This window comes from Hyla sarda (assembly GCF_029499605.1).
Source record: "Hyla sarda isolate aHylSar1 chromosome 1 unlocalized genomic scaffold, aHylSar1.hap1 SUPER_1_unloc_19, whole genome shotgun sequence".
Lineage (NCBI taxonomy): Eukaryota > Metazoa > Chordata > Amphibia > Anura > Hylidae > Hyla > Hyla sarda.
Window position 1 is genome coordinate 339,589 of NW_026607580.1, and position 27,658 is coordinate 367,246.

Genomic DNA, 27,658 nt, shown 5'->3' on the forward strand with positions numbered 1-27,658 from the left:
CTGAGGAGCGCTCCATGATCTCTCCATCTTCTCCTGAGGAGCGCTCCATGATCTCTCCATCTTCTCCTGAGGAGCGCTCCATGATCTCTCCATCTTCTCCTGAGGAGCGCTCCATGATCTCTCCATCTTCTCCTGAGGAGCGCTCCATGATCTCTCCATCTTGTCCTGAGGAGCGCTCCATGATCTCTCCATCTTGTCCTGAGGAGCGCTCCATGATCTCTCCATCTTCTCCTGAGGAGTGCTCCATGATCTCTCCATCTTCTCCTGAGGAGCGCTCCATGATCTCTCCATCTTCTCCTGAGGAGCGCTCCATGATCTCTCCATCTTCTCCTGAGGAGCGCTCCATGATCTCTCCATCTTCCTGCTACTGGGGACCCCCACAATCTAGCATGCAGCACCCACCTGTAAGTACGGCCAGAAGCGCTGGAGGCTCTCAGTCTTATGCTTCCCGACCACAGGGATGGAGTATCGTGACGTCACAACTCCGCCCCCGTGTGAAATCACATCCCGCCCCCTCAATGCAAGTCTATGGGAGGTCTTACAGGGGTTTCCCTGATGGTAGACCACCAATATCGCAGAGTTCCAATACCCGTTACCCTTTGCCGATCAGCTGTAGTTTTGGCCTATTCATAATATGATATGTAAGGTACTATAGGGGGGACCTGAGGAAGTGGCCACTGAGTGCAGGTAATGCGGAGAGTAACAATACGACATGGCTGCTTCCCCATAATCACGGACTCGAAGAGCAAACTGCTGTTAAAATGATAAAAAGCAAAGGAAAACAACTCTACAAAAAAAAGGTGACTATACACAGTAGATCAGTACGTCAATGGTTAAACCAACAATCGTCCGACGAATAATCACTTCACAGACACATTATAGACGATATTGGCCGTTACAGTAGTTTACACCGACCGTACGCGACTAATGGGACTGAGCGGAGGACGGACACTCAATGCCCCCCCCCCCGAAAGATTATTCAAGGACGAACGTTCATGCACATGTGATCATTTGACCTTCACCCGAATATTTAATTACAGACGATTTAGTTCGTTGTTACATTTCACCCAACGAAGAAGAATCCATTTAATTGAATTCGTAGACTTTCATTAAGTTTAAGGTGTGTGTACACTTAAAGGGGTACTCCGCCCCTAGACATCTTATTCCCAAACCAAAAGGATAGGGGATAGGATGTCTGATGGCGGGGGGTTCCGGCTGCTGGGACCCCCACAATCATCGTGCAGCACCTGGCGTTCTGAACATTATGTTCAGAAGCTGGGTTCCGGTGGCTGTGACCATGATGTCATGTCATGCCCCCTTCCATTTATGTCTATAGGAGGGGGCGTGATGACAGTCACGCCCCCTCCTATAGACATGAATGGAAGGGGGCGTGTAGTGAGGTCACGATCACAACCGCTGAAACAGAGCATTCTGAATATAAATGTTCAGAATGCCGGGTGTGTGCACAGGGATCTCGGGGTTCCCAGCAGCCAGAACCCCACGATCAGACATCCTATCCCCTTTTCTTTGAATAGGGGATAAGAGGTCTAGATTTTGATCCTTAACCCCTTCCCATCCTGCAACAGTATATTGCAATGTAATGGGAATAGTTGTACTCACTGACAAAAATTACTGCTACTGACGACTACTACTACTGATAGGGATGACCCTTATGTTTCTAATGACTGATCAATATACTAATATGCCATTGCTGCTGGAAAAATATACTTGTTTCCTAGCCCTTAACTCATATACATCAAATTGCTATCTGCTCGTGACTCCGGATTGAGGCCTTGCCATGACTCCACGCAGGAGTAGAAAGACAAAATACCTGACGAACAGAGAACTCCCAGAGGAATTTCCCAGTAGAGGAACTTCTGCCAAAAATTTATGGACACTAGATATGCTAATATATATGGACACAATAATCAAACAACCATCAAAAAGTAACATGCTAATTCTGATGTCATAACTAAACCTCCTTCTTTGTCCAATGTAAAAAACAACTGTACTTCATGGATTAAAACAGAATTCTTTGGGGCAGCTATGAGTATGCTAAGAAAGATTGTATACCAACTAGGGATCGACCGATTATCGGTATGGCCGATATTATCGGCCGATAATCATGATTTTGGGCATTATTGGTATCGGCAATTACCTTGCCGATAATGCCCTGCCCCCCGCACCGCCCCACCGCGTCGCACCCCCCACCGTAGCGCTGGGCGGTATACCGGTATGGATTTTTGTCCATACCGCTATACCGGTCGGGCCCCTCCCCCACCCTCAATAAAATATAATAATAATAAACTTACCCGTAATGGGGTTGGTCCGGGCCATCCATCCTTCCTGTAGTGTCCGGCGCCATTCCGGGTGGAGGGTGCACCGTTCCGGGCTGTCTTTCTCCGGGGGTCCTCTTCTCCACTCCGGGCAGGCTTCGGCCTAGTACGCTGCATAGACGCCGCTATGCCGTGATGTCAGGTGCGGCGCTGCGCACGGGCGTCACTGCGCAGCGACGTCTATGCAGCGTACTAGGCCGGAGCCTGCCCAGAGTGGAGAAGATGACCCCCGGAGAAGAAGGACAGCCCGGACCGGTGCACCCTCCACCCGGAATGCCGCCGGACACTACAGGAAGGATGGCCTGGACCACCCTGACAGGTAGGGGAGAGAAGCGGGTGGTGGCGGCGGCGGCCTATGGCACTCCTAAAGCCACTGCAGTGCATTGATTTAAAGCACCCGCTTTAAATCAATGCTCTGCAGCGGTGTCGAGGGGGGATAAATAGCCGATAACTTATACCGGAATATCGGTATAAGTTATCGGCTATCGGCCCTAACCTCCACCGATTATCGGTATCGGCCCTAAAAAAAACTATATCGGTCGATCCCTAATACCAACATCCTGTGTGGTGTATATTTTCTTATGTCGACACTTAGAAAAATCTATAGCAGCACAGTCAATCACATTTGTAAAGCCTCCCCTCCGACCATCCTTACGACTACTACTACTACTGTCGGATTGCTGCAAAACTCAACATGCAGCTATTAAATAATTACAGTTGTGACCTGAATAGACATTGGGTCTTAACACAAGAGGGCATACAATTGCTTCTGTATAAAAAGGCACTCAGAGGCTACTTTTAGGCAGTGTACCACTTGGTGAGAGATCGTTAGACTCTGAAAGGGGGCACATCAATGGACTGAGAAGCAGGATGGACAATTTGAGGCGTTGCCTGGCATCTAGGCCGATCTGACCGAGCTGTTAGAATTGTTTGGAGCAATAACCACATGAGGGCCCACATGGTGAACAGACACTGGACAGACCACTAGTAGAGAGTGGTTTGATCTGTCGAGAAGCACGAGCAGCCCCCACAGTTTCCTTGTCCACCATCCATACAAAGGTGGAACTTTCATTACACACCATCTAGGCCTTTCTGACCAAGTTGTTGGGGGCAGTGACTACATGAGGGCACACATGGGGACAGACTCTGGTCCCCCCCCCCCTCCCAGAGCGACCACCAGTAGAGAGGATTGTTTCATCTGTCACAGCTCCAACAGTATCCTTGTCCACCATCCACACAGGTTATACTTTCAATTGTAGGCAGTCAGCAGAAAAGAATTTGGGGTCATGTGTCCCGTTATGTGTTCTACTATTAACAGCCAGCCACAGTCCTTTTGATTTGCAGCAGTGACAAAAATGAGAAACGTTGACTTCTACGGCCAGTCACCTATGTCGTCCTTCGCGAGAAAAATCAGGATCTGTTTTGAAGTATGAGGCGTTCTATTAAGTTCTGCCTTTAGCTGTGAAGTGACACACTGCCCCCTGCTGGTGTGATGAAGCCATCACATAGGACAGTTGGTGATCCCTAGTAGTGTTACGAGGGACAGTAACAGCTCAGCTATAAGTGCAGGACATCCTGTAACCCCACGTGTTGACTCTCGTGGCTTCCAGCTGGTATTTTTTAGCAGGATAATGGCCGCCCACACACAGCAGGGGTTTCCCAAGAATGTAACATTTCTTTGTCCTGCCCGTTCACCAAATTTATGGCCAATCGAGTATTTATGATAAGTCAGCTCCGGCAACCTAAGAATGTGAAGGATCTACTGACTCAGTTGCAATGTCCATAGGGAACTGTGCTACAGGACCCCATAAACAACCCATATGCATCTCATCTTGTATCCAGACTAGCGGTGCCCAACAGGACACTAGAGCCTCCTTCCTCTTGTACAGTTTTGCCCAATAATTGTCACATCATGCAGGGATAAAGTGCAACCCTGAACTTGCCATCTCCCTATGTTCCTGCCTGCTTGCGTACGTGCCCTAAGCAGGGGGTCCACAACCACTTTGCTGGTCCCTTCCTCTGATAAGTGATGGGCAGTCACAGGTCAAAACAATAAACTACAAAAACTGAGAAAGGTCAGGAACAGCTGGAGGCACACAAAACTAACAGGAAAAACACACACACACACACACACTGAACACGAAGTCAACGAGTCAAGTCAAAATCAGGAGGGAACGGAGTGCAATAACAGAGAGCCAAAGAGTAGTCAAAAGCCAAGCCAAAAAGTACAGAACCAGATAGACAATAATATACAGAGGTAGCTAGTTTCAGCTGCAAGAACTTAGGCAAAGCATGAATGGGAAAGGCTTCCTTATATATCCCAGTGCAGCTAGCAGGAGGAATCGAGTAGGCTGCAAACTGAACCACACCCAGCAGCACAGAGGCAAAGTCCCAGCAACCACGATAAGCAAAACTGTCAGGACAGATTAACACTACGGGTTCTGGCCGAACCAGGCATCACTAGCGTTGCTCGCGAATATTTGCAATGTTAATTTTATTCTCGAATATAGCACTATATATTCGCAATTACGAATATATATATATATTTTTTTCACAGTACACATCACAGTGATCACCCCTCTCTGCTTCCAGCTTGTGTGGTGTAAAGAAGGCTCTAATACTATATGCAAAAATTAGCATATGCAAATTTTTGTGAATTTTCATATATGCAAATTTTCGCATATGCGAAAATAAACCGCGAATATTACGAATATGCGAATTTAGCGAATATATGATGAATATTCATCCATATATTAGCAAAATATCGCGAATTTGAATATGGCCTATGCCGCTCAACACTAGTCATCACAATAGTCTTGTTCTTTCGCTCTAATATTGTCATCACTTCCGTAGATCATCATTACAGTCACACACACACAATGTAATTCAATTCCAACAACTCCTCCTCGGTGAATTATTTTTCGTCTATGAGTGGCTCTACAGTGACCACTTGACTATAGCCCCGTCTAGTAGCCCATTGGACCTCATTTAGGCTTATCATAAATACCACTAGGTTATGAAATCGTTCTGGAGTAATATCGGCCCATGCCAACAGGGTCACTTCTCTCTATGCAGTAGATAGAGGTCCTGACATGATCCGAACAGCCGTTTCACTTAATCTCGTCGGTCCGTTTGTGGAACCAATCCACGACTATCTGACCCTTGTGGATGATGCATTGTCCTGCTGACCTTCTGCCATAAGGAGAACAGCTGCCATGAAGGGATGAACTTGCTCACCACAATGTTTGTATAACTCCTACTGTCCAAACCTGGATCCACAGGTATCAGGACAACGGGGGTGCACCAAGAAAACATTTCCCCCAACCATCGGCCTGAACTATTCACACACGTCCGATTCATGCTGCTTGTGCCAAATACTAAGCCTACCAGCATGACACCACAGAGATCTGGACCCATCTGACCAGACAAGGTTCCTCCACTGCCCCTGATGAAGCTTCACTTTGTTTCGGTGAAAGAAAAAAGGTAAATCCAGCACTCGTTGGAGAAAAATGTGATAAAACTTAAAGTTTAATGGACATGTTAAAAACGAAGCCACATGAGTGGCAGATGACATATCACTAAAAACAAGTGGATTGCCGTCACGTTTCGAGCTTGCGCTCTTAATCATGGACATGACTAAGAGCGCAAGCTCGAAACGCGTCGTCGTTGAGCTGATCCAAATCTATTTTCTTCTTGTATTCACTTTGTTTCCCTTAGGCACAACAGCCCTGGTGGTGGTCGTCTGCCGTTACAGCCAATCCTTGCTAAGGAACGACAAGTTCAGACACATAAGTTGGCCGCCATACTTCTATTTGGCTGTAGATTTTTCTTATATATCAACTGGCTCGAGAAAGTTAAAACAGATTTGTAAATGACTTCTATTAAACAATCTTAATTCTTCCAATAATTATCAGCTGCTGAAGTTGAGTTCTTTTCTGTCTGACAACAGTGCCCTCTGCTGACATCTCTGCTTGTCTCAGGAACTGCACAGAGTAGAAGAGGTTTGCTATGGGGATTTGCTTCTACTCTGGACAGTTCCTGAGACAGGTGTCATCAGAGAGAATTTAGACAGAAAAGAACAACTCAACTTCAGTAGCTCATAAGTACTGAAAGGATTAAGATTTTTTAATAGAAGTAATTTACAAATCTGTTTAACTTTCTGTAACCAGTTGATATATAAAAAGTTTTTTTTTCCTGGATAACCCCTTTAAACACCCTCAGAGACAGGACATCACAAATACTCTAACCCTTGTGTATGGCTATAACAATTGTCAAATAAACACCAACTCTAGAACACGGCAGAGAAAATACCCACTCTTACCTAACACTATAATTAAACATAACATTTTTTGCCCAATTGCCCTGAAGATGCCACCTGCCCCTGGCTGTAAAAGCAGTCTGCTCTGTCCCTGTTCCCCTCCTGCCAGCATGGGACAAGACCAGCGCTGATCGTGTGCGGCATCAGAGGAAAGAAAAACTTAACGATTAAAAACACATGCGCAGATATAATAATAATAAAAGTCTACAAAGTTTGGAAAAAAAAAAGTACACAAAAATACAAGAGCAGCGGGGGTGATGAAAACTTAGATCACAGTATACAGCAGTATAGGAAGTAGAAGGGCAACAAAGACCCCAATACAATGGCCGCCTCACAAATGAAGGGCAAAGACACAGAAAGGACCACACGAAATAATATAAAATGACTAAAAGCTTTATGTTCCATATAAATACATGATCGCACACTGCACCTGAAATAAAGAAGTTTGCTGTCACCCCAACAAAAACATGAGTGCCTCCTCATTTTCTGTTCTTCTTGGATTGTGCACATTAAATACATAAGTACCGATATGTTACTCAGTATCTAATCCTGATCATGTACATATAAATTTTTATGTGTCTATGACCTATATTTCCCTAACAAATAGCTTTTATATCTTGCTCACTTGCTTTGTCTTCTTGCCTTATGGAGGGGGCGTGTCCATCTCTCTCCCTCACTGTGATGACTCACCTGCTCTGAGTCTGGGAGCAGCCTGGCAGTCTGCAAATCACTGCACAGTACTTTTTATTCATACATTTTCTATCTGTTCCTAGTAAAGCTGGATGCTAATCAACATAGCTGTCAGTATGTGTATCCAGCTTTCACAGACTCCTGAATGTCTGATCAGCTTCTTTGTCATTCAGGAGTCAAAGAAAGCTTTGGCTGTTCAAGCATGAACAGGGGCCAGGGTATCGCAACGTCACGGCCCAGCCCACTCATGACGTTACAGCCCTGCCCCCTCATGACATCACGTACCACCCCCTCAATGCAAATCTATGGAAGGGGCATCACGGCTGTACCCCTTTACCTTTCCCCATTGCTCAGCACAAGACAGTATGCCATATACACACACATCATTTTTACCTTAAAGGGGTACTCCGGCACTAAGACATCTTATCCCCTATCCAAAGGATAGGGGATAAGATGCCTGATTGCGGGAGTCCTGCCACTGGGGACCCCCGTGATCTTGCATGCAGCACCTTGTTATAATCAGTCCCGGGAGCATGTTTTCTATGGGTCCGATTACTGGCGATCACGGGGGCCGAAGCATTGGGACGTCTCGGCCCCACATCCATGAGACGACATGCTCCGCCCCCTCATTGCAAGCCTATGGGAGGGGGCATGACAGCTGTGATAACGGGGTGCTGCGTGCAAGACCACGGGGGTCCCCAGCGGCTGGAACCCCACAATCAGGCATCTTATCCCCTATGCTTTGGATAAGGGATAAGATGCCTAAGCGCCGGAGTACCCCTTCAAGGTCTCAATAAAGATGTGTATATGACAGAGAGATGGTGATGTAGGATCTAGGGGCAGGTCAGAGGTGATGACATCACTCAGAGGGAGGAGCTAGAGATCAGAGACAAAATCCAGCCACACTTACTAAGATGGCAGAGGTTGGTGCTAGAGGGGGACAAGACTAGGAGCTGCCGAGACAACACCACACTGACAAAGAGAGGACAACACTACTTCCTGCCAGAGGTAAATCACACATGAACATGCTGAAGCCAGTACAATAAGCGATATTTGTAGGTTATATATCTTGGGTTGATTATATGGTCGTATTTAAATACAATTTTCGGAAACTGGAATAACCCTTCAAGCTCAGTAGGGGAAGCGCTGTAAGAAACGGCTGGGCCCCTAAGGAAATGCTTTCAGCCTATGGGGCCCGGAGGAGACTGGTATGAGGAATACACACAGTGTTTGTGGTGCTGGGTGAGTCACATGGGCTCTTGACCCCCTGTTTAGGCATTTGTCCCCTCAATGGATTTTTTAACACATAGATGCCTGGTCGCCGACCATATTGATGTCCACGGATCTCATACCTGAGCTCCCCCGCAGGGTTTAAATAACTGATGGGGTCATAAACTGTGATCCCGGTATATAGACTACGCTGGTTCTGCTGGTGGGGTTAAGTTTTCTGGCATTTGGCTAAAGTATCATGTGTAGCCTGGTGATGCCCCAGCCAATCAGGAGCTGTGGATGACTGGCCAATAGTATTCTGCCTTGGCGTCCACGCCCGGTTTGTCTATACACAAGTTCAGTTGTCTTTATTGCCTGAACATTAGATTTCTTACTCTCTGCTTATTCTGATCTCTGGTTATTGTGACTCTGACTTGGTGTTCGGTTAACCCTTGATTTCCTGATTTTGGTACTTTGTAGTCCTCCTGGTTTTTGTCTTTTCTTGTTTACCATTCCATATCTGTGTGTTCGTTTCCCAACCTGTTACGACTTGTATTGTGTTTTGTTCTGACTTGCACAGTCCTATGCAGGGACCAGCTCCAAGTTGTGAAACCTTCATGTAGGGCCATTACGCAAGTAGGCAAGGTAAGTGGATATGGGTGAGAAGCATTTCACTATTCCCTGCTGAACGCTGTGTTACATTATTGCAGGTCCAACTTACTTGCACTGGTGCCACTTGTTTGGCTTTGGAGCCCTTTTTTCTGTCATTGTGGACCAGATGCCAGGACTTGAGGAGGCAACCAGCAACAGACAACCCAGTCTATAACCAAGTCGGTCGAGGATTTGACAGAGAAGCTCCATAACCAGGAGCGGTTTGTTCAGGGTTTACTTGTCAGGATTCAGGAGATGGAGGTATCCCATGCCCAAATGCTGTCTGCCCCGATTTCTGTTCCTGTAGAACCCTGGGTAAAATCAACCAGATCGGTTGTCTGGAGACCATAAAGCCTTTAAGACCTATCATAAGCCTTCAAGACCTTACTCTTCAAATACTGAGACCCAAAGAGTGGGGATTCTGTCCCTCTTGCAAGGTGGTCCCCATGACTGGGTGTCTTGATCCTGTATTTTCCTCAGTGGATGCTTTTTTCTTCAGCTTTAAGTCTCTTATATGCTGATCCTGATAGGGCAGCTTTAATAGAGTCACAGCTAAGGGGTGTGAGAAAGTCGTAGGGCCGTACAGGATTACTGGACCGAATTTCGGAAAAGCCGTGTGTCTTTAAAGTGGAATAACAAAGCCCTGATTTGCCAGTTGAGCCTGGGTTTCACAGATTCTGTTAAAGGGGTACTCCACTGGCCAGTGTTTGGAAGTAAATGTTTCGACTGCTGTTTTCACACTGCCGGGGTCGGCCTTGCCCCTCATGACATCACGGCCACGTACCCTCAATGCAAGTCTATGGGAGGGGCCGTGACGGCCCGAACGCTGGCCAGTGGAGTACCCCTTTAAGGACATGTTGATAACCTATCCCCCTCAAGACACCCTTGATTAGGCCATGACTCTAGCTATCCATCTGGACACACTATTGCGTGAACACAATAGCGGCATATACCCCACTAGAAGCCACACTGCGCTCACAAGGAGTAAATGCTACACTTCATGCACCTGCTCCGATTGCGGCAGTGCACAATGCTGATCCACAAGAGTAATGTACATAAGGAAACAATAGTAGCCAGCACTCACCATTCAGAGGACTCTATTGTAGATACCGGTGCATCAATACAACTCCGGCGGGCAGGGTGACAAGAGCGAGGTATCAGGACAGAACTATTTCGTGCCGCTCGTGCGCTTCCACCGGAAGGAATGGTCGGTTACTCTCAGCTTTTCCCATTCTGTCGACTCCTTCTATCTTGCCTGTGCACCCATCTTTGCCCAAGATGGAGCCCAATGATTGGTGATATTGAGAAAGACACGGATATGGACATTGATGGCCCGATTGAGCCAGTATCTTTGCGCTCTCAGGTTATTGAGGAACCTGGGGCCCCTCATAAAAGGATGGAGTACTGTAAGGACTTGACCTGGTTCTGGTTGTAGAAATACATTCTCTTGTCTAAAGCATCATGTGTAGCCTGGCGAGGCCCCAGCCAATCAGGAGCTGTAAGTGATGGCCAACAGTATTCTGCCCTGTTTGACTATATAGGAGTTCAGCTGTTTTACTTTCTTGCCTGTGATGGGGAAATCTCTCCTGATTATTAGATTTCTTACTCTTCGGTTCTTCTGATCTCTGGTTATTGTGACTCTGGCTTGATGTACGGTGAAGCCTTAATCTCCTGATTTTGGTATTTTGGAGTCTTCTTGGATCTTGACTTTGCTAGTTTTCCATTCCATATCTGAGTGTTTGTTAACCTCTCATTTTCCCGACCCGCACCCCTGACGTTTACTGCGTTTTGACTTGTTGCCCCTGCACTTAGTCCAGCTCCAAGATGTGAAATTGTTGCTTTGCGCGATAACGAATATAAAGCTGAGAATAGTCCTCAAGTCTCCCATCTTAGCAGTCCTATTAGGCTCTAGCAGAGGTCACCAAACTGCATTCACTGTGGAGCTTTAAGATGGAAAACGAAATTCTCTCTGAACCCGTAGGTTTGTGCAGCTGTTCATTAACACTGATGAGCCCTAAATCTTGATGCTAGATCAGATGGCCTCGGAGGGGACCCACAGACGGCCTCGGAGGGGACCCACAGACGGCCTCGGAGGGGACCCACAGACGACCCCGGAGTGGACCCACAGACGACCCCGGAGAGGACCCACAGACGACCCCGGAGAGGACCAACAGACGACCCCGGAGAGGACCCACAGACGACCCCGGAGGGGACCCACAGACGACCCCGGAGAGGACCCACAGACGACCCCGGAGAGGACCCACAGACGACCCCGGAGGGGACCCACAGACGACCCCGGAGAGGACCCACAGACGACCCCGGAGAGGACCCACAGACCACCCCGGAGAGGACCCACACAGACCACCCCGGAGGGGACCCACAGACCACCCCGGAGGGGAACCACAGACCACCCCGGAGGGGACCCACAGACGACCCCGGAGAGGACCCACAGACGACCCCGGAGAGGACCCACAGACGACCCCGGAGAGGACCCACAGACGACCCCGGAGAGGACCCACAGACGACCCCGGAGAGGACCCACAGACGACCCCGGAGAGGACCCACAGACGACCCCGGAGAGGACACACAGACGACCCCGGAGAGGACCCACAGACGACCCCGGAGAGGACCCACAGACGACCCCGGAGAGGACCCACAGACGACCCCGGAGAGGACCCACAGACGACCCCGGAGAGGACCCACAGACGACCCCGGAGAGGACCCACAGACGACCCCGGAGAGGACCCACAGACGACCCCGGAGAGGACCCACAAACGACCCCGGAGAGGACCCACAGACGACCCCGGAGAGGACCCACAGACGACCCCGGAGAGGACCCACAGACGACCCCGGAGAGGACCCACAGACGACCCCGGAGAGGACCCACAGACGACCCCGGAGAGGACCCACAGACGACCCCGGAGAGGACCCACAGACGACCCCGGAGAGGACCCACAGACGACCCCGGAGAGGACCCACAGACGACCCCGGAGAGGACCCACAGACGACCTCGGAGAGGACCCACAGACGACCTCGGAGAGGACCCACAGACGACCTCGGAGAGGACCCACAGACGACCTCGGAGAGGACCCACAGATGACCTCGGAGAGGACCCACAGACGACCTCGGAGAGGACCCACAGACGACCTCGGAGAGGACCCACAGACGACCTCGGAGAGGACCCACAGACGACCTCGGAGAGGACCCACAGACGACCTCGGAGAGGACCCACAGACGACCTCGGAGAGGACCCACAGATGACCTCGGAGAGGACCCACAGACGACCTCGGAGAGGACCCACAGATGACCTCGGAGAGGACCCACAGATGACCTCGGAGAGGACCCACAGATGACCCCGGAGAGGACCCACAGATGACCCCGGAGAGGACCCACAGATGACCCCGGAGAGGACCCACAGATGACCTCGGAGAGGACCCACAGATGATCTCGGAGAGGACCCACAGATGATCTCGGAGAGGACCCACAGATGACCTCGGAGAGGACCCACAGATGACCTCGGAGAGGACCCACAGATGACCCCGGAGAGGACCCACAGATGACCCCGGAGAGGACCCACAGATGACCTCGGAGAGGATCTCTATGTGCAGTCACCTCCCTAAGATCCTGCACTATACATAACACAGAGGATCACTGGGGCCTGAAGGGTTAATGTAATGTAGATCTAAGGAGGAGCCTCCCCCGGAAGAAACCTCTAAATTCCCTCTGTATCCATTATTACATCCCTGGGGTAACACCTCCTGGCATTATTACATACCTGAGGTAACACCTCCTGGAATGAATTACATACCTGGGGTAACACCTCCTGGCATTATTACATACCTGGGGTAACACCTCCTGGAATTATTACATACCTGGAGTAACACCTCCTGGAATTATTACATATCTGGGGTAACATCTCCTGGCATTATTACATACCTGGGGTGACACCTCCTGGCATTATTACATACCTGGGGTGACACCTCCTGGAATGAATTACATACCTGGGGTAACACCTCCTGGCATTATTACATACCTGGGGTGACACCTCCTGGCATTATTACATACCTGGAGTAACACCTCCTGGAATTATTACATATCTGGGGTAACATCTCCTGGCATTATTACATACCTGGGGTGACACCTCCTGGCATTATTACATACCTGGGGTGACACCTCCTGGAATTATTACATACTTGGGGTGACACCTCCTGGCATTATTGCATACCTGGGATAACACCTCCTGGAATTATTACATACCTGGGGTAACACCTCCTGGCATTATTACATACCTGGGGTGACACCACCTGGCATTATTACATACCTGGGGTGACACCACCTGGCATTATTACATACCTGGGGTAACACCTCCTGGCATTATTACATACCTGGGGTAACACCTCCTGGAATTTCCTCCTTCACTTCCCTCATACACGGGTGATGGCCCCTCATCCTCTCTTCTTCATCCTCCACTTTATTATTAGTCAGATCTCCCCCCTGATGTGACATATAGAACAATTCACTACAATACAGCAGACAGGAGGAGCAACAGAGACCCCAAAATCTATGACTGCAGGACCCCCCTATAGAGATATAGGATCAGCCTCATCTACCTGATGCTTCTCTGGAACATTTCCCTCTGCACAGTCCTGGGAATACAGAGGGCGGGGACACCTCTCGGGTGGATTTCTATCAATGACTCCATCTGTAGGGAACACACAGGGAATTAATACATCAGTGCTGGAATAGATTATTACAAGTGATGATCAGATGATGGATATAGTATTTATTCTTCTCTTAAGAAGAAGATTTCCTTTCACACCCAACAGAAGTCTCCCCCTCCTTACACTGCCGATCGGCCAAGAAATTTGTCTCCTCTTCGGATTCATCTTTCACTTCCACCTTAATATCCATCAGATTTGTAACCTAAATAAACAAGAAAATAACATGTAGTGATCTTTGGTTCATTCACTGTATGATTATATTTTGGGGAGACTTTAGCTCCATCTACCTGATTGTTTTCTGGGACATTTCCCTCTGGACAGTCCTGGGAATACAGGGGATGGGGACACCTCTCGACTCCATCTGTAGGGATTAGATTATTTGCATGTAATGATCAGATGATGGGTGTAGTAGTATCTAGCACTCCCCTCATTTTTCTCCCCCTCCTTACACAGCTGATCGGCCCAGAAATCCGTCTCCTCTTCTTCATCATCTATAACCTCAACCTTTATATCCATCAGATCTTCAGCCTAAATAAACAAGCAGAAAATTACATGAAATTGGATTTAATAAGAAGTTCATGATCATATTTTTGGGGAAGACTTTAGAGTCATCTACCTGATGCTTCTCTGGGACATTTCCCTCTGGACAGTCCTGGGAATACAGAGGACGGGGACACCTCTCGGGTGGATTTCTATCAATGACTCCATCTGTAGGGAACACACAGGGAATGAATACATCAGTGCTGGATAGATTTCTATGTTACTAGGTAGTGAGAGTGATATCTATATATATGTCTCTTCTTACCTTGTGATGTGAGGGGCCGGTGATCCTCCATCATGACTATGTCCTGGTACAGATCCTTGTGTCCTTCTACATACTCCCACTCCTCCATGGAGAAATAGACCGCCACATCCTGACACCTTATAGGAACCTGACACACAATGATACCGTCATCACCAGACCCCTCCATTACTGTATAATGTCCCAGCAGTGTCACCTCTCCAGTCATCACCAGACCCCTCCATTACTGTATAATGTCCCAGCAGTGTCACCTCTCTAATCATCACCAGACCCCTCCATTACTGTATAATGTCCCAGCAGTGTCACCTCTCTAATCATCACCAGACCCCTCCATTACTGTATAATAATCCAGCAGTGTCACCTCTCCAGTCATCACAAGACCCCTCCATTACTGTATAATGTCCCAGCAGTGTCACCTCTCTAATCATCACCAGACCCCTCCATTACTGTATAATGTCCCAGCAGTGTCACCTCTCTAATCATCACCAGACCCCTCCATTACTGTATAATGTCCCAGCAGTGTCACCTCTCTATTCATCACCAGACCCCTCAATTACTGTATAATGTCCCAGCAGTGTCGCCTCTCTAATCATCACCAGACCCCTCCATTACTGTATAATGTCCCAGCAGTGTCACCTCTCATCACCAGACCCCTCCATTACTGTATAATGTCCCAGCAGTGTCACCTCTCCAGTCATCACCAGACCCCTCCATTACTGTATAATGTCCCAGCAGGGTCACCTCTCCAGTCATCACCAGACCCCTCAATTACTGTATAATGTCCCAGCAGTGTCACCTCTCCAGTCATCACCAGACCCCTCAATTACTGTATAATGTCCCAGCAGGGTCACCTCTCTAATCATCACCAGACCCCTCCATTACTGTATAATGTCCCAGCAGTGTCACCTCTCCAGTCATCACCAGACCCCTCCATTACTGTATAATGTCCTAGCAGTGTCACCTCTCATCACCAGACCCCTCCATTACTGTATAATGTCCCAGCAGTGTCACCTCTCCAGTCATCACCAGACCCCTCCATTACTGTATAATGTCCCAACAGTGTCACCTCTCTAATCATCACCAGACCCCTCCATTACTGTATAATGTCCTAGCAGTGTCACCTCTCATCACCAGACCCCTCCATTACTGTATAATGTCCCAGCAGTGTCACCTCTCCAGTCATCACCAGACCCCTCCATTACTGTATAATGTCCCAACAGTGTCACCTCTCTAATCACCAGACCCCTCCATTACTGTATAATGTCCCAGCAATGTCACCTCTCTAATCATCACCAGACCCCTCCATTACTGTATAAAGTCCTAGCAGTGTCACCTCTCAAGTCATCACCAGACCCCTCCATTACTGTATAATGTCTTAGCAGTGTCACCTCTCTAATCATCACCAGACCCCTCCATTACTGTATAATGTCCCAGCAGGGTCACCTCTCTAGTCAGAAGCTCAGTGATCCTGTGGATGAGTTCTAAGATCTTCTTCTCATGTATCAGTGAGTGAGGTGGAGGCTCTGTGATGGGGCCCCGGGCCCTGCTCAGTCCTCCTGACTCATGGAGATGGCTGCTGGGGGCCACACACTCCCCCCATGTCTTCTTCACTATGGTGTAATCCTGTGTATGGAAAGAGACAATGAGGGGACTGACCCCAGTATTCCTCCCCCACTACAAAGAGGAGATTGTGCCCCCTGTATAGTGAACACATCTGGAATACAGGGGTCAGTTCTGGAGACCTCACCTACAAAGAGACATCCAGAACATATAGAGTGGGGCCAAAGATGGGGGGGCCAACCACGGTGGCAATGGAGATGGGGGGGCCAACAACGGTGGCAATGGAGATGGGAGGGGGCGACAACAACGGTGGCAATGGAGATGGGGGGGCGACAACAACGGTGGCAATGGAGATGGGGGGGCGACAACAACGGTGGCAATGGAGATGGGGGGGCGACAACAACGGTGGCAATGGAGATGGGGGGGACAACAACGGAGGCAATGGAGATGGGGGGGACAACAACGGAGGCAATGGAGATGGGGGGGACAACAAGGGTGGCAATGGAGATGGGGGGGACAACAACGGTGGAAATGTAGATGGGGGGACAACAACGGTGGAAATGTAGATGGAGGGACGACAATGGTGGAAATGTAGATGGGGACAACAATGGTGGAAATGTAGATAGGGACAACAATGGTGGAAATGTAGATGGGGGACAACGATGGTGGAAATGTAGATGGGCGCAACAATGGTGGAAATGTAGATGGTGGGACAACAATGGTGGAAATGTAGATGGGGGACAACAATGGTGGAAATGTGGATGGGGACAACAATGGTGGAAATGTAGATGGGGACAACAATGGTGGAAATGTAGATGGGGACAACAATGGTGGAAATGTAGATTGGGGACAACAATGGTGGAAATGTAGATTGGGGACAACAATGGTGGAAATGTAGATGGGGACAACAATGGTGGAAATGTAGATTGGGGACAACAATGGTGGGAGGACAACAATGGTGGAAATGTAGATGGGGACAACAATGGTGGAAATGTAGATTGGGGACAACAATGGTGGAAATGTAGATGGGGGGACAACAATGGTGGAAATGTAGATGGGTCACCTCACCTCTCCGGTCAGCAGGTGGATGATCTCCAAGGTGAAGTGTAATATTCTCTTAGTCATCTCATTTCTGTCCTTGTCCATCTTGGGGGTCATTCAGGAGAAGAGGAGACAACTGGATCAGCTGGAGTGGAAGAGGAGACAACTGGATCAGCTGGAGGGGAAGAGGAGACAACTGGATCAGCTGGAGGGGAAGAGGAGACAACTGGATCAGCTGGAGAGGAAGAGGAGACAACTGGATCAGCTGGAGAGGAAGGGGAGACAACTGGATCAGCTGGAGGGGAATAGTCCTGTTAGGACTTTTATGAGAGAAGAAAAGGTCCTATATCATACAGGGGCCACATCATATGTATGCTGTATAAAGAAGGACAAATGTGCTGGGTTTAGAATTCTCTTACTTCGTAAGGGACTGATCACTTCTCGATTTCCTCTTTGAGCTGTGACCCTGCTATTGCCATGCACAGAGCCCACACTTTCCCACAATGCCTCACATTTCTCATTACATCCCCCCCTTCATTATCAGAAGGTTCAGAATTCTGCAGGTTTTCTTATAGAATATTCCGTGGGGGGCAGGAGGGGAACCATCTCCAGAGATACTGAATTTAGGATCCAGATGTTCTTGGAGACTTTCGTCCATTTCTAAAGGATCCAGAAATCCTCCGACCTGGATACGGCTTGTGGGGCCCAAGAAGAATATCCCTTCTCTTCTGCATTCCGCATTGCTTCAACGTCCTGATCTTCATTGTTTATTTAGACTGAATCCTGGGAGAGGGAAAGGGAACTCACCGGTTTGTGGAAGAGTTTCTAGGATCTTGTCCTGGGCCGACCCAAAGACACCCCCCCGAGGACTGTATAGAGCAGAGCGCAGCTCTAGAGGTGGCGTCAGCTATGAAATTCTTCAAGCTGTATAAGAGAGAACAGAGAATCTTATAAGATGTCTGATCGCGGGGATCCCACCACTGGGGACCCCCACGATCGCGGCTGCGGCACCCAAGACATCCGGTGCACGGAGCGAACTTCGCTCTGTGCCAGATGACTGGTGATGCAGGGCGGAGGCTCGTGATGTCATGGTCACACCCGCTCCTGATGTCACGGCCACACTAGGGCTGGGCGGTATACCGGTTCATACCGAATACCGATTTTTTTCCCCCCCTCACAATATGAATTTTGCCCATACCGCAATACCGGTTGGGCACCTCCCCCCCTCGAATGAATGAATTATCCGCTGCAGCGCGCTGTCCCCACATCGGGGAACTAATCATATTTGACCCGCGAGCGCTATTCTGCTTTACCCGCCCCCCCCCCCGTATTATCAGCGCAGATAATCTGTTCCCACATCATGTCACCCGCGTGCGCTCCTCTGCTCATCCCCATACGATTTGCGGGCCGCCAGCGCTAGAAATCTGTACTACAAATAACGCTGCAAAAATAAACAAAACAAAGTTTAAACTTACCTTTCGACGTGGTCCCGCCTCATGGTCCCTCCGCTGCGGTCCTGAGGACGGGAATGTCACAGTGCCGTTAGCCTATCACCGGCCGCAGCGATGTCCCGCCCCGCCCGATGATAGGCTGGTGGCTCTTTGACTTTCCCGTCCCAAGGTAACTGCAAGAGGACCACAGCGCAGGACAGTGAAGACGGTACCATAGCAACGGGGGAACGTAGGCAGGTTAAAGTTTTTATTTTTATAGCCCGGGAAACATTATTTGTAGTACAGATTTCTAGCGCTGCGGCCCGCAACTCATAGGAGGATGAGGAGAGGAGAGGAGCGCACGCGGGTGACATGATGTGGGGACAGCGCAGCTGATAATTGTGAGGGGGGGTGTTGGGAGAGAAGCGGCGCCCAGGTCATATGGGGGGGGGGAATACCGTTTAATACCGTGAAACTGCCATCACTTAAAAAAATACCGTGATACACGTTTTTGCTCATACCGCCCAGCCCTAGGCCACACCCCTCAATGCAAGTCTATGGGAGGGGGCGTGACGGTCGTCACGCCCCCTCCCATAGACTTGCATTGAGGGGGCGTGGCCGTGATGTCACGAGCGGGGCATGGCCTTGACATTGTGAGTCTCCAGCGCTGCACACCACGCTCTAAACGAACGCCGAGTGCAGCAGGGAGATCACGGGGGTCCCCAGCAGCAGGACCCCCGAGATCAGACATCTTATCCTTTGGATAGGGGATAAGAGGTGTAGGGGCAGAGTACCCCTTTAACCCCTTTCCGACCTATGACATACCTGTACGTCATGGGTGGCAAGGTGTTCCCGACCCATGACATACAGGTACGTCATGGACATTACTGCCGCTACTCGCGGCATCCCGCAGCGCCCGGAAAGATGGTGGCTATCACTGATAGCCAGCCATCTTACCATGCGACCACGGGGGGTTTCGTCCCCCACCCCCCCCAGCGATCGCTGCTATCAGCTGGGCAAATCTGACTAGCTGATAGCAGCGTTTCGCTATCAGAATACTTAGCAGCGCAGTGTGTGAGTCCCGATCACGGGGATCGGGACACACACCGCTCTGCTAAGTGTCCCTTACCCATCCCCCGGCATCACTTACCCGTCTGAGCGGTGTCCCGAGCGGTCCCGGCGTCCTCCATGCGGTCCCGGCGGCGCTGCGTCCCGGAGGTGAGTTTCCGGCAGCTGCAGGGCGGCATCTTCATTGGCAGCAGTGAGATCGCCGTAAAGCGATCTCACTGCTGCCTCTGAGAGTTTCAAAACTGCAACTCCCAGCATGCCCAGACAGCCTTTGGCTTTCTGGGCATGCTGGGAGTTGCAGTTTTGCAACATCTGGAGGTCCACAGTTTGGAGACCACTGTATAATGGTCTCCAATCTGTGCTCTTCCAGATGTAGCAAAACTACAAATCTCAGCATGCTCAGTCTGTCCAGGCATGCTGGGAGTTGTAGTTCTCTAACATCTGGAAGAGCACAGATTGGAGACCATTATACAGTGGTCTCCAAACTGTGGACCTCCAGATGTTGCAAAACTACTACTCCCAGCATGCCCAGACTGCCCAAGCATGCTGGAAGTTGTAGTTCGGCAACATCTGATCCTTCAGATATTGCCGAATTACAACTTCCAGCATGCCTTGGCAGTCTGGGCATGCTGGGAGTTGTAGTTTTGCAACAACTGGAGGCACACTAGTTGGGAAACATTGTCCGTTTCCTACCTCAGTGCCTCCAGCTGTTGCAATTGTTGCAAAACTATAACTCCCAGCATGCACTGACAGACCATGCATGCTGGGAGTTGTAGTTTTGCAACAGCTGGAGGCACACTGGTTTGGAAACACTAAGTTTGGTTGCAAAACTTAACTTAATTACTTAACTTAGTGTTTCCAAACCAGTGTTCCTCCAGCTGTTGCAAAACTACAACTCCCAGCATGCACGGACAGCCAAAGGGCATGCTCGGAGTTTGCAACAGCTGGATGTTTGCCGCCTCCCCCCAATGTGAATGTACAGGGTACACTCACATGGGCGGAGGTTTACAGTGAGTGCTGCAAGTTTGAGATGGCGCAAATTTTGCGCTGCAGCTCAAACTTCCAGCGGCAAACTTGCTGTGAACCTCTGCCCATGTGACTGTACCCTAAAAACACTACACTACACTGACACTAACCTAAAATAAAAAGTAAAAAACACTACATATACACATACCCCTACACAGCCCCCCTCCCCCAAAAAAATGAAAAACGTCTGGTACGCTACTGTTTCCAAAACGGAGCCTCCAGCTGTTGCAAAATAATAACTCCCAGTATTGCCGGACAGCCATTGACTGTCCAGGCATGCTGGGAGTTTTGCAACAGCTGGAGGCACCCTGTTTGGGAATCACTGGCGTAGAATACCCCTATGTCCACCCCTATGCAAATCCCTAATTTAGTCCTCAAATGCGCATGGCGCTCTCACTTTGGAGCCCTGTCGTATTTCAGGGCAACAGTTTTGGGACACATATGGGGTATCGCCGTACTCGGGAGAAATAGCCTAACAAATTTTGGGGGGCTTTTTCTTCTTTAACCCCTTATGAAAAGGTGAAGTTGGGGTCTACACCAGCATGTTAGTGTAAAAAAATAAATTTTTTACACTGACATGTTGGTGTTGCCCTATACTTTTCATTTTCACAAGAGGTAAAAGGGAAAAAAGCCCCCCAAAATTTGTAATGCAATTTCTCCCGAGTACGGAGATACCCCATATGTGGGCGCAAAGTGCTCTGGGGGCGCACAACAAGGCCCAGAAGGGAGAGTGCACCATGTACATTTGAGGCGATTTGCACAGGGGTGGCTGATTGTTACAGCAGTTCTGACAAACGCAAAACAATAAATATCCACATGTGACCCCATTTTGGAAACTACACCCCTCACGGAATGTAATAAGGGGTGCAGTGAGCATTTACACCCCACTGGTGTATGACAGATTTTTGGAACAGTGGTCTGTGAAAATGAAAAATAAAATTTTTGATTTGCACAGTCCACCGTTTCAAATATCTGTCAAACGCCAGTGGGGTGTAAATGCTCACTGCACCCCTTATTACATTCCATGAGGGGTATAGTTTCCAAAATGGGGTCACATGTGGGGGGGTCCACTGTTCTGGCACCATAGGGGCTTCCTAAATGTGACATGCCCCCCAAAAACCCTTTCAGAAAAACTCACTCTCCAAAATCCCATTGTCGCTCCTTCCCTTCTGAGCCCTCTACTGCGCCCGCCGAACACTTGACATACACATATGAGGTATTTCCTTACTCAAGAGAAATTGGGTTACCAATTTTAGGGTGATTTCTCTCCTTTTACCCCTTGTAAAAATTCAAAAATTGGGTCTACAAGAAAATGCGAGTGTAAAAAATGAAGATTTAGAATTTTCTCCTTCACTTTGCTGCTATTCCTGTGAAACACCTAAAGGGTTAAAACACTTACTGAATGTCATTTTGAATACTTTGGGGGGTGCAGTTTTTATAATGGGGTCATTTGTGGGGTATTTCTAATATGAAGACCCTTAAAATCCACTTCCAACCTGAACTGGGCACTGAAAAATTACGATTTTGAAAATCTTGAGAAAAATTGGAAAATTGCTGCTGAACTTTGAAGCCCTCTGGTGTCTTCCAAAAGTAAAAACTTGTCAATTTTTTAATGCAAACACAAAGTAGACATATTGTATATGTGAATCAATATGTAATTTATTTGGAATATCCATTTTCCTTTCAAGCAGAGACTTTCAAAGTTAGAAAAATGCTAAATTTTCAAAATTTTCATGAAATTTTTAGATTTTTTACCAAGAAAGGATACAAATATCAGTGAAATTTTACCAATAACATAAAGTAGAATATGTCACGAAAAAACAAACTCGGAATCAGAATGATAAGTAAAAGCATCCCAGAGTTATTAATGTTTAAAGTGACAGTGGTCAGATTTTCAAAAAATGAAGGTGAAAATGGGCTGGGTCATGAAGGGGTTAAGGCTTCTCTCACCCACTCCGGGAAGCATTGGCCAGAAACCCTTCTACGTGCATGGACACCGGCCCTGATTTACTTATAGTGTTGTGGAGGTTTCTTTGTGGGTTTTAGTTCCCTACAATTTATTTTCCACGGTATTTACTAAGGTTTCCTACATTTTTTTTTTTTTACACATGTTCTGATCTTTTGTTTTTTTCTCAGCTCAAATCCACCACATTTTCTGTGGAAACCTTAGTAAATATGTTGGGGTTTTGTGAAAATGCTGGGGTCACGCACCTTTTTGGTGGCCACACCCACTAGATGGGCGATCTGTCGGGATTGCTGGGCGACCACCGTGGTGAGGTCGGCGACAACTGGCAGGGGGACCTCAGCGGGATCCATGGCCGGATCTACTGTCACGATTCGGCTGGCTGGAGGTGGATCCTCTGTGCCAGAGAGGGATAGGCGTGGACCGTGTCGGTGGCCCGGTTCTAAGTTGCTACTGGTATTCACCAGAGCCCGCCGCAAAGCGGGATGGTCTTGCAGCGGCGGTAGCAACCAGGTCGTATCCACCAGCAACGGCTCAACCTCTCTGACTGCTGAAGATAGGCGCGGTACAAGGGTGTAGACAAGAGCAAGGTCGGACGTAGCAGAAGGTGTGGGCAGGCGGCAAGGTTCGTAGTCAATGGTAATAGCAGGAGGTCAGGAACACAGTAATGGTAAACACAGAAGAAGCTTTCTCTAGGCACTAAGGCAACAAGATCCGGCAAGGAAATGCAGGGGAAGTGAGGTAATATAGCCAGGGAGCAGGTGGAAACTAATTAGGGTGATTGGGCCAGGCACCAATCATTGGTGCACTGGCCCTTTAAATCTCAGAGAGCTGGCGCGCGCGCCCTAGCGAGTGGAGCCGCGCGCGCCAGAGCATGACAGCCGGGGACCGGGACAGGTGAGAGACTTGGGATGCGATTCGCGAGTGGGCGCGTCCCGCTATACGAATCGCATCCCAGCCGGCAATGTCAGTGCAGCGCTCCCGGTCAGCGGGTCTAACCGGGGCGCTGCAGGGAGAGAAACGCCGCGAGCGCTTCGAGGAGGAGCAGGGACCCGGAGCGCTCGGCGTAACACACACCGTCTGGACATGGGTCCGAGTCCATAGGTCACAGTTTTTGTCCACAATTGACCCATGCCAGACCCCAAAAATAGTACCCACTGCAACTGTCCAGTCCTGGGTACACAACAACACCACCACCCCCCCCCCCCCCCCCCCGCCCCCCACCCAACCTAAAATACACCTCTACCCACCTAAACTGAACAATATATACAAAACAATATATACATACTCTACAACAAAGCGATATTAACTATACAATACACCAAAAACCACAAGGCCCAAGTTTGGTTGCCTGCAAAGCCCTTTACAATCCATCCATAGAAAACAAAACAAAACAAAAGGCTAAGGTGACATGCATAGCCCCCCACCAGGAAGAAGGATGGCAATCCTGATAAAATTACATTTAAATTCCTCTCCCTATCAACCTCTAACCCTATCACTATCCCTTCATGAAACTGACCCTATACTCACCCTAAGATATATACACTATCCCTGGCCAAAATCAAGGTACTTCACCTTAAGGGCCTAGTACCTAGGGCACATCAAAAGAAAACCCTCTCCATAGGAGAGAAGCCCTACTGGTACCAAGACTGCCATACTCCAAAGACCTGATCTTCCCGAGGTCACCGGTGATATTCCTACAGACCTCCACCTCGGAGAGGACTTTCCGCTGTGTAGATACTAAACACTGTGCGTTCCACGTGTAGTACCTAACCACTAAGCTAATAATAAGGTGCCCCTGTCTCAGCCACCCAGGTTCCTAAATGCACCATAAGCCCACTCCGGATAGGTAAGGCCGGCAAGTTGACTCGAGCCGATGGAAGCGCCCACCCTGTTGTAAACCCCTACATTAAAAGGGACAATGAAGCAGGAAGTGGTCCATGCTTTCCAGCGTGTCCCCGCACTCTTCTCGGGGACATCCCCAGTCATCAGAGTTCGTACTTCAGGTTGTCCCTTACATATAGCTTCCCCTGAAAGCAGCACCAGGCCAAGTCCCAAAACTTCTGGGGGATCCTTTTCATGTTCAAAAGATACAACCCCACCCTCAGATCCCGACCTGGGCAGTCCCTGAGCGCCAGAGGCTTCTGGAAGTGGGTCAACAAAACCCGTTTGTCAAGGAACTGCCTTGACTGGGTCCTGATCTCCCACACTCCCAGATCCCACCGAGGTATCGCCTTCAGAGTCGGGGTAGCCTAAGCCGGAAGATATCCATGGGGCGTACGGAGGTCCTTCACTCGCCCTCCTCTCTCCCATTCCTGGGAGAAAGGCCGAAACCATTCCCTGCAGGAGAGTACCCACGGAGAAGCCCTCTCTGACCAGAGGTTTGAGATGTTGGCTTTCAAGAAGGTGTTCGTTAAGAACACCACAGGGTTTACCATAGATAAACCCCCTAGTCTCCTCGTGTGGTACGTAACCTCCCTCTTGACTAGGTTCATCCTGTTCCCCCATAACAGTTGGAAAAACAGGCTGTAGACCCTAGTGTAGTAAGCCTCTGGTAAGATACATACGCTGCCCAGATAGATAAACAAGGGGAGCAGGTACGATTTGATCAGGTGTACCCTTTTCCCTGAGGGTCATAGACCAACCCTTCCACTGGTCCACCTTCTGAGCGGCATCCTGGAGCTTACCATCCCAGTTTTTGGTGGGGTAATCATCCTGGCCGAATGTGATGCTTAAGACACTTGCTGACTCTTGGGGCCCTGGAAGAGTGTCCGGGAGATCAATGGTGGGATCTCCTCCTCCCAGCCAAAGAATCTCACATTTATCCCGGTTGATCTTAGACCCGGATGCCCCTATGTAGCGGTCCACCTCAGACATCACCACATCGACCTCCTCTCGAGAGAGAGACGAAAATAGTGACATCATCAGCGTACGCCTCTCTCTGGGTGACATCCAGCTCCGCCAGACTCATCCCGACTCCCGCCAATGGTCCACGACTCACCCTCCTAAGGAAGGGATCGATCGCAAATACATATGAGAGCGGGCTCAAAGGACAACCCTGACGGACTCCGGACCCCACCTCAAAGAGCGGCCAGACCACCCGTTCACCAGCGAGAAACTCTCTGCCCCTGCATACAAGCCAATTAACAAAAGTACTCGGTAAGCCATATCTCAGGAGGACGGACCAGAGGTACTCGTGGTTCACCCGATCAAACGCCTTGGCCTGATCCAAGGACAGTAAGTACCCCTTCCAGAGACCCGCACTACTCCGCTCCACTGCCTCCCTGACACTAAGGACAGCACTTAAGGTGCTTCGGCCTGGAACAGAGCAGTGCTGAGCCCCCGAAAGGAGCCGGGGTGCAAACTTAATCAGCCAATTAAACAGTATCTTAGCCAGAAGCTTCCTGTCCGTATTGAGAAGAGCTATGGGCCTCCAATTCTCAATACGGCTGGGATCTTTACCCTTTGAGAGAAGAATCAGGGCTGACCTCCTCATTGACTTCGGCAGAGTGCCCGAGGAGAGACACTCATTGAATACCTCAGTCAAGAGGGGAGCTAACGACTCCTTAAAGGTCCTGTACAACTCAGAGGTTAAGCCATCTGGACCTGGCGACTTCTTGGGGGCGAGCCCCTCGATCGCCAGTCTCACTTCCTCTTCCCTGATTTCTTCTGCCAAAACGCCAAGAGAGGGGTCTACCCCTGGCTCAGGAATGGCTTCAGCCAGGAAACCCGACATCTTGTCCCGATCCAGATCCTTCCTCCCCAAGAGGTGCGAGTAGAAGGATCTGACGACCTCAAGGATCCCTGATCTGGACCGATTCAGAGATCCCGTACTATCAATCAGTCCTGAAATTACTTTACTACTCACTGACATCTTGCAGTTTCTGTAAGGGTCGGGCGAGCGGTACTTCCCAAAATCCCTCTCAAAAACCAAAGATGCGTGCCTATCGTACTGACACCTCATGAGCAAGGACTTCACTCTGGAGATATCCTCCCGGCTACCTCCAGTCGAGACGAGAAGCTTGAGTTTCCTCCTCAGACCCTGATACAGGCAGTACCTATTCAGGGATCTGAGGCTCGAGAGCTGGCGGAAGAACCCCGCAACCCGCTTCTTGAATATCTCCCACCACTCTGACTTACTACTACAAAGGCCCAGTAAAGGTACCTGACAAATTCAGCTTCCAATAACCTTTACCCATCCGGGGGGTCTCTGAAACATTCAAGGAAAACAAAATCATACAGTGATCACAGAACTCCACCTCAACCACGGACACTGCGGAAGAGACGGCTTCCTCCTTTAAATAAAACCTGTCTATCCTAGACATGTGACTACCTTGATGATAGGTGAAACCCGCGTGGCCCAAGGGGCTCCGGATGTGGGCGTCCTCTAGGCGAGCTTCTCTAGCTATGCTAATCAGTGCCACACTATCGCAAGTCAGCGGACCATTGGAGCCTCTCCTGTCTTGGGACCTCGTGACATTATTGAAGTCCCCTCCAAAGATCACTTGCCGACTCGTAAAAAGAAGAGCTCTTGTCCCTTCATGAAGACATCTAAGATCAGGCACCTTCCCATTTCTAATTAAATAACCCGTCGGCAATCAACAGGAGCGGTAAAAAGGACCGCCACCCCACTATACGGCTCAGCCACAAGAGACCAGTGGGAGGGGCCGCGCCTCCACTCTCTTCTGGCTTTTACCAGGGAGGCTAGATCTGACAACCTGGTCTCTTGTAAAAAGAAAATGTCGGCTTCAACGCGGCCGAGAAAATCAAAGGCTGCAAATCTAGCCGTATAAGACTTTATGCTGGCACAATTAATAGATGTCAGCGCCAATGGGGTGAGTGC

General features: G+C 49.3%; 2 pseudogenes; both read right to left on the reverse strand.

Moving 5' to 3' along the window:
* The window catches only part of LOC130298048 (gastrula zinc finger protein XlCGF67.1-like), a 39,172-nt pseudogene extending 25,727 nt beyond the window's left edge, over window positions 1-13,445 (reverse strand).
* LOC130298050 (zinc finger protein ZFP2-like) overlaps window positions 1-27,658 on the reverse strand; it is a 308,006-nt pseudogene that overhangs the window by 264,398 nt on the left and 15,950 nt on the right.